Below are 8,178 nucleotides of genomic sequence, written 5' to 3'. Positions count from 1 at the left end.
TGTGTGTGTGTCTGTGTGTGTGTGTGTGTGTGTGTGTCAGTGCTAGTTCCAAGCTCAGGGCCAGACTACTGGGACACGGCTGTCTTAGAGCTGACTTGGATGGCAGACATAGAAGAGGAGGCCTCCTTAACGGTCTGGGGAGCAATCCCTCCCTCCCTCCCTCTGCCTGCTTTCCAGGCCCTAGGTCCCTTCACTTCAGGGCTCCTCCTCCCTGTCTCGCTCCTCGACCTCTCAACAGTCCCCCCCTCCCCTTCCTGCCTGCCCTCCAGTCCCTGCACAACTTGCTCCCTCCCTCCCCTCCCTCCTCCTTCACTATATGCGCCCAGCGAAGGGGAGTGCCCCCCTCCAGGGGGCCAAAAGGCCCAGAAAGATATCATCAATGACGATACACTCCCAGACAAGAGCAGTAGCCTTCCAGGACTATTCTCCACTGACGAGCTGGATAGAGAGATCCACTCTCCACTCATAGACACTATCATAATATAGAATATCACCATGATATCAACGATATACCATAGCTAAGTATTTATATTTGTCAGTATACAGTACCTTTGGAAAGTATTCAGACCCCTTGACTTTTTCCACATTTTGTTACGTTACAGCTTTATTCCATAATCGATTAAATAGTTTTTCCCCCTCATCAATCTACACACAATATAATGACAAAGTAAAACAGTCTTTTAGAAATGTTTGCAAATTTAAAAAAAAAAAACGGAAATATCACATTTACATAAATATTCAGACCCTTTACTCACCAATTTCTTGAAGCACATTTGGCAGCGATTACAACTTCAAGTCTTCTAGGTATGATCCTACAAGCTTGGCACACCTGTATTAGGTGGAGTTTCTCCAATTCTTCTCTGCCGATCCTCTCAAGCTCTGCCAGGTTGGATGGGGAGCATCGCTGCACAGCTATTTTCAGGTCTCTAGCAATGTTTGATCGGGTTCAAGTCCGGGCTCTGGCCGGGCCACTCAAGGACATTCAGAGACTTATCCCGAAGCCACTCCTGCGCTGTCTCGGCTGTGTGCTTAGTGTCGTTGTCCTGTTTGAATGTGAACCTTCGTCCCAGTCTGAGGTTCTGAGAGCTCTGGAGCAGGTTTTTAATCAAGGATCTCACTGTAATTTGCTCCTTTCATCTTTCCCTCGATCCTGACTTGTCTCCCAAGTCCCTGCCGCTGAAAAAACATCCCCACAGCATGATGCTGCCACCGCCATGCTTCACCGTAGGGATGGTACCAGGTTTCCTCCAGACGTGATGCTTGGCATTCAGGCCAACGAGTTCAATCTTGGTTTCATCAGACCAGGTAATCTTGTTTCTCATGGTCTGAGAATCTTTAGGTGCCTTTTGACAAACTCTAAGCGGGCTGTATTTGTTTTGAATCTCCATTAGTTGCTGCCAATACTTTCTTCCTGGGCTAAATTAAGGCAGTTACATGTTTTAAAAACGTTACAACACATTCATAACAGATTTCACAACATATTAAGTGTCTTAAGCCATCTACTACCACATACAGTACCAGTCAATTTTGGACACACCTACTTAGAGCAAACCAGATGGGATGGTGTATCGGTGTCGAATGCTGTGGTAGCCATGCTGGTTAAGCGTGCCTTGAATTGATAATAAATCAAAGACAGTGTCACGAGCAAAGCACCCCCACACCATCACACCTCCTCCTCCATGCTTTATGGTGGGAACCACACATGTGGAGATCATCCGTTCACCTATTCTGCATCTTTCCACACAGTGGTTAGAACCAAAAATCTCAAATTTGGACTTATCAGTCCAAAGGACAGATTTCCACCGGTCTAATATCCATTGCTTATGTTTCTTGGCCCAATCAAGTCTCTTCTTCTCATTGACATGCATATTATCAATGTTAGATCTCTAAGTAAATCCAAGGACCAGCCGTGCCGCCCTGTTCTGAGCCAATCCAATTTTCCTAAGTCTCTCTTTGTGGCACCTGACCACACAACTGAACAGTAGTCAAGGTGCTACAAAACTAGGGCCTGTAGGACCTGCCTTGTTGATAGTGCTGTTAAGATGGCAGAGCGGAGCTTTATTAGGGACAGACTTCATCCCATCTTAGCTTCTGTTGTATCAACATGTTTTGACCATGACATGTTACAATCCAGGGTTACTCCAAGCAGTTTAGTCTCCTCAACTTGCTCAATTTCAACATTATTCGTTACAAAATTTAGTTGAGGTTTAGGGTTTAGTGAATGATTTGTCGCAAATACAATGCTTTTTGTTTTAAGTGTTGCAGTGATTTCACCCACTGTAGTAGCTGACGTATATAGTGTTGAGTCATCCGCATACATTGACACACTGGCTTTTCTCATGTCGTTAGTAAGGATTGAAAAAAGTAAGGGGCCTAGACAGGTGCCCTGGGGAATTCCCGATTGTACCTGGATTTTGTTGGCGAGAATGTCGATAATGTCAAAAGCCACACTGAAGTCTAACAAAACAGCGACCCACAATCTTTTTATCATCATTTTCTCTCCGCCGATCATCGGCAATTTGTGTAAGTGCTGTGCTTGTTGAATGCTGAAAGTCTTGTCAATTTCTTTACTGTAAAATAGCATTGTATCTGCTCAAACACAACTTTTTCCAAACATTTACTAAGAGTTGGTAACAGGCTGATTGGTTGGCTAATCGAGACACTTAAATAGGCTATTCTCAGGTAGGGGAATACATTTAGCTTCCCTCCAGGCCTGAGGACACACACTTTCTAGTAGGCTTAAAATAAAGATATGACAAATAGGAGTGGCAATATCGTCCGCTATTATCCTCAGTAATTTACCATCCAGATTGTCAGACCCTGGTGGCTTGTCATTGTTGATAGACAACTATAAATTTGTTCACCTCTTCCACACTGACTTTACAGAGTTCAAAATGACAATGCTTGTCTTTCATAAATTTGTCAGATATTCTTGGATGTGTAGTGTCAGCGTTTGTTGCTGGCATGACATGCCTAAGTTTGCTAATCTTGCCAATGAAATAAAATCATTAAAATAGTTGGCAATATCAGTGGGTTTTGTGATGAATGAGCCATCAGATTCAATAAATGGAGCTGAGTTTGCCTTTTTGCCCCAAATTTGACTTAAGGTGCCTCAAAACTTTTTTACTATCATTATTTATGTCATTTATCTTTGTTTCATAGTGTAGTTTCTTCTTCTTTTTTTTCAGTTTAGTCACATGACTTCAGTTTGCAGCATGTTTGCCAATCGGTTGTACAGCCAGCACAGTGAGTTTCAGAGATTGTCAGAATATGAATGTCATCTGTTACTAGGAAATTATTCATTTCATGAACCTTGTTTCTTAAGCTGCACATGTTAACGTGGTGTCAGGAATTTCCTCCTCTTCTTCCGAAGAGGAGAGGCGAAAAGGATCAGAGGACCAATATGCAGCGTGGTAAGTGTCCATGGTTCTTTTAATATGTAAACGTACACATGAACAACTGATTACAAAAAACAAGAAACGTGTGAAACCCTAAACAGCCCTATCTGGTGCAAAACACAGAGACAGGAACAATCACCCACAAACACACAGTGAAACCCAGGCTACCTAAGTATGATTCTCAATCAGAGACAACTAATGACACCTGCCTCTGATTGAGAACCATACTAGACCGAAACATAGAAATACCCAAATGATAGAAAAACAAACATAGACTGCCCACCCAACTCAGGCCCTGACCATAATAAATAAATACAAAACAAAGGAAATAAAGGTCAGAACGTGACACGTGGACTATTTTTTAACACTTTTCTGGGATGCTTGATTGTTTTTCTTGCTTTTCTGGGAAGCTTAGCAGAGTTAGACATACTCGGGTTATTGATGTTAGTGCAGGGTGAGCTGCACACAGTGGACTTCCTACTAGGGCACACCGCCTCAGTGCTAACAGTATAACTCTGATTCGTAGGCGCATGATTACTGCACACAATAGCTGTAGGGTCAGCAGAGGCATTCAGAGCAGTTATAGAGACATAAATTAGGTTACTTACATTGTGTCTTCCAACACCCCTGGGATAATGTACATTTGCTGAAGCATTATGACAACTCAGTGACACAATGGTAGGGATTAACTAAGCTGGGCTTGAGTCATTGATAGGTCATTGTCTCAATGCATCCTTATAATGCTGTGAAAGGATCCAGGAACCCAAATGATTTTGGGTGGATCCCATCCTCCTTTATAAAACAAGCTTTGTTTCCAGAAGGTATCATAATTGGTAAATAAATGTTACACCCACAGAGCTGCAATAGTTTCGTAGCCAGTTACGGAGGACTAAAAGTGGGCTTTCATGTGCCTTTTACTGAGGAGTGGCTTCCGTCTGGCCACTCTACTATAAAGGACTGATAGGTGGAGTGCTGCAGAGATGATTGTCCTTCTGGAAAGTTCTCCCATCTCCACAGAGGAACTCCGGAGCTCTGTCAGAGTGACCATCGGGTTTTTGGTCACCTCCCTGACCAAGGCTCTTCTCCCCTGATTGCTCAGTTTGGCTGGGCGGCCAGCTCTAGGAAATGTCTTGGAGGTTCCAAACTTCTTCCATTTAAGAATGATGGAGGCCACTGTGTTCTTGGGGACCTTCAATGCGGTGTGCTTAAGAGGAGGCTTCTCACTGTAACCAGTTCCTGTAATCTGGTTCAGGTTATTAATCAACCTACCAGGGTGTTTACAAACACTACAGGGACAAGATTATCCACATTTTTACTAATACTGTTGAACTTTGTTCTAAAGTTGTATCCGTACCCATTGGATGCAGTGATCACAATATAGTGACTATATCCAGGAAGACCAAAGTTCCAAAAGCTTCCCTTAAAATAATGTATAAGAGATCATACAAAAGATTTTGCTGTGACTCTTATATGGATGATGTTCAAAATATGTCTTGTTCTGATGTGATTAATGAGGAGCTTCCAGATGCTGCACTTGATGAATTTATGGAATTTCTTCTTCCAATTATTGATAAACATGGACCTGTTAAGAAACTGACTGTTGGAACTGTTAAGGCTCCATGGATTGATGAGGAATTGAACAACTGTATGGTTGAAAGAGATGTACCAAAAGGAGTGGCTAATAAGTCTGGCTGCACATCTGACTGGCTGACTTACTGCAAATTGAGAAATGATGTGACAAAAAAATAAACTTTATTATGAAGCCACGATCAATGATATAAAACGATTGATGGGGGAAAAGAACTTTGTAGGACTTTAAATGAAATTATGGGCAGAAAGACAAATTCAACTCCATCTTTGATCGATATCAGTTGGCTTATTCATCACAAAACCATTTGATGTTGGCAATTATTTTAATGATTACTTCATTGGCAAAGTGGGCAAACTTAGGCAGGAAATGCCAACAATGAACAGTGAGCAATTATATTCATACATAAAAAACTAATAATGAAAGAAAAGCAGTGCAAGTTAGAATTTAGTCAAGTTAGTGTGAAGTGGAAGTGGAAGAATTATTGTTAACGATCAATAATGACAAACCTCCTGGCATTGACAACTTAGATGGAAGGTTATTGAGGATGGTAGCTGACTCTATTGCCACTCCTACTGAGGATGGTATCTGACTCTATTGCCACTCCTACTGAGGATGGTATCTGACTCTATTGCCACTCCTACTGAGGATGGTATCTGACTCTATTGCCACTCCTACTGAGGATGGTAGCTGACTCTATTGCCACTCCTACTGAGGATGGTAGCTGACTCTATTGCCACTCCTACTGAGGATGGTAGCTGACTCTATTGCCACTCCTACTGAGGATGGTAGCTGACTCTATAGCCACTCCTACTGAGGATGGTAGCTGACTCTATAGCCACTCCTACTGAGGATGGTAGCTGACTCTATAGCCACTCCTACTGAGGATGGTAGCTGACTCTATAGCCACTCCTACTGAGGATGGTAGCTGACTCTATAGCCACTCCTACTGAGGATGGTAGCTGACTCTATAGCCACTCCTACTGAGGATGGTAGCTGACTCTATTGCCACTCCTATCTGTCATATCTTTAATCTGAGCCCAGAGGAAAGTCTTTGTCCTCAGGCCTGGAGGGAAATCAAAGTAATTCCCCTACCCAAGAGTGGTATAGTGGCCTTTACTGGTTCTAACAGCAGACCTATCAACTTGCTGCCAGCTCTTAGCAAACTGTTGGAAAGAATTGCATTTGATCAAATACAATGCTATTTCTCTGTAAACAAATGAACAACAGACTTTCAGCATGCTTATAGAGAAGGGCACTCAACATGTACTGCACTGACACAAATGACTGATGATTGGTTGAAAGAAATTGATATTAAGAAGATTGTGGGAGCTATACTGTTAGATTTCAGTGCAGCCTTTGATATTATTGACCATAACCTGTTGTTGAAAACACTTTTGTGTTATGGCTTTTAAACACAGCATGTGTGTCCATGTATGCTGATGATTCAACCACATACGCATCAGCAACCACAGCTAATGAAGTCACTGAAACCCTTAACAAAGAGTTGCATTCTGTTTTGGAATGGGTGGCCAGTAATAAACCGGTCCTGAACATCTCTAAAACTAAGAGCCTTGTATTTGGTACAAATAATTCCTTAAGTTCTAGACCTCAGCTGAATCTGGTAATGAATGGTGTGACTGTTGAACAAGTTGAGGAGACTGAATTACTTGGTGTTACCTTAGATTGTAAACGGTCATGGTCAAAACATACATACACATTCAATGGTTGTAGAGACGGGGAGAGGTCGGGCCGTAGTAAAGAGATGCTCTGCTTTTTTGACACCACACTCCAACAAGTAAGTCCTGCCGGTTCTAGTTGTATCTTCTCTTGATTATTGTCCAGTCATATGGTCAAGTCCTGTAGGCTCTAGTTTGATCTCATCTTGATTATTGTCCAGTCATGTGGTCAAGTGCTGCAAGGAAAGACCTAGTTAAGCTGCAGCTGGCCCAGAACAGAGCAGCACGTCTTGCTCTTTATTGTAATCAGAGGGCTGATATTAATACTATTCATGCCAGTCTCTCTTCGCTAAGAGTTGAGGAGAGACTGACTGTATCACTTCTTGTTTTTATAAGAAACATTAATGTGTTGAAAATCCCAAATTGTTTGCAAAGTCAACTTACACACAGCACTGACACACACACACACTTACCCCACCAGACATGCCACCAGGGGTCTTTTCACAGTCCCCAGGTCCAGAACAAATTAAAGAAAACATACAGTATTATATAGAGTCATTATTGCATGGAACTTCCATCTCATATTGCTCAAATAAACAGCAAACCTGGTTTCAAAAAACAGAGGAAGCAACACCTCACGGCACAACGCCTCTCTCCTGTTTGACCTACATATGTATGCGTATGTATTGATATGTAGACTGTGTGCCTTTTTAAAATGATTTTTTAACTTGATGTAGTTCTGTCCTTGAGCTGTTCTTGTCTATTAATGTTCTGTATTATGTTTCATGTTTCATGTGGACCCCAGGAAGAGTAGCTGTTGTTTTTGCAACAGCTAATGGGGATCCTAATAAAATGCCCCAAAAAATGATTGAGAAATGTTTTTGGTACTGGTCCCCAGATCTGTGCCTCGACACAATCCTGTCTCGGAGCTCTATGGACAATTCCTTCGACCTCGTGGCTTGGTTTTTGCTCTGACATGCACTGTCAACTGTGGGACCTTATATAGACAGGTGTGTGCTTTTCCAAATCATGTCCAATCAATTGAATTTACCACAGGTGGACTTCAAGTTGTAGAAACATCTCAAGGATGATCAATGGAAACAGGAAGCAGCTGAACTCAATTTCGAGTCTCATAGCAAAGGGTCTGAATACTTATGTAAATAAGGTATTTCTGTTTTTTATGGTTTATAAATTTGCCAAAAATTCTAAAAACCTGGTTTTCGCCTTTTTCATTATGGGGTGTATTTAGTGCAGGTTGATGAGAATTTGTTATTTATTTCATCCATTTTAGAATAAGGCAAACAAAATGTGGGAAAAGGCAAGGGGTCTGAATACTTTCTGAAGACTGCTGTTCTTCATAGTGGAATTGCAATTCCATCTTCTGCAGTCTCTTGTGGACACACTATGTAAATGGGATAGTTAACGTGAGGTGGCCATTTTAGCATGTAAATATTGGTGGGCCAAACTCCACATTTATTTAGATGCATGCCAGCAAAGCCACAACACAACACTA

Source organism: Oncorhynchus kisutch, linkage group LG10 (genome assembly GCF_002021735.2).
Source record: "Oncorhynchus kisutch isolate 150728-3 linkage group LG10, Okis_V2, whole genome shotgun sequence".
Taxonomy (NCBI): Eukaryota; Metazoa; Chordata; class Actinopteri; order Salmoniformes; family Salmonidae; genus Oncorhynchus; species Oncorhynchus kisutch.
This window is presented reverse-complemented; position numbering follows the sequence as displayed.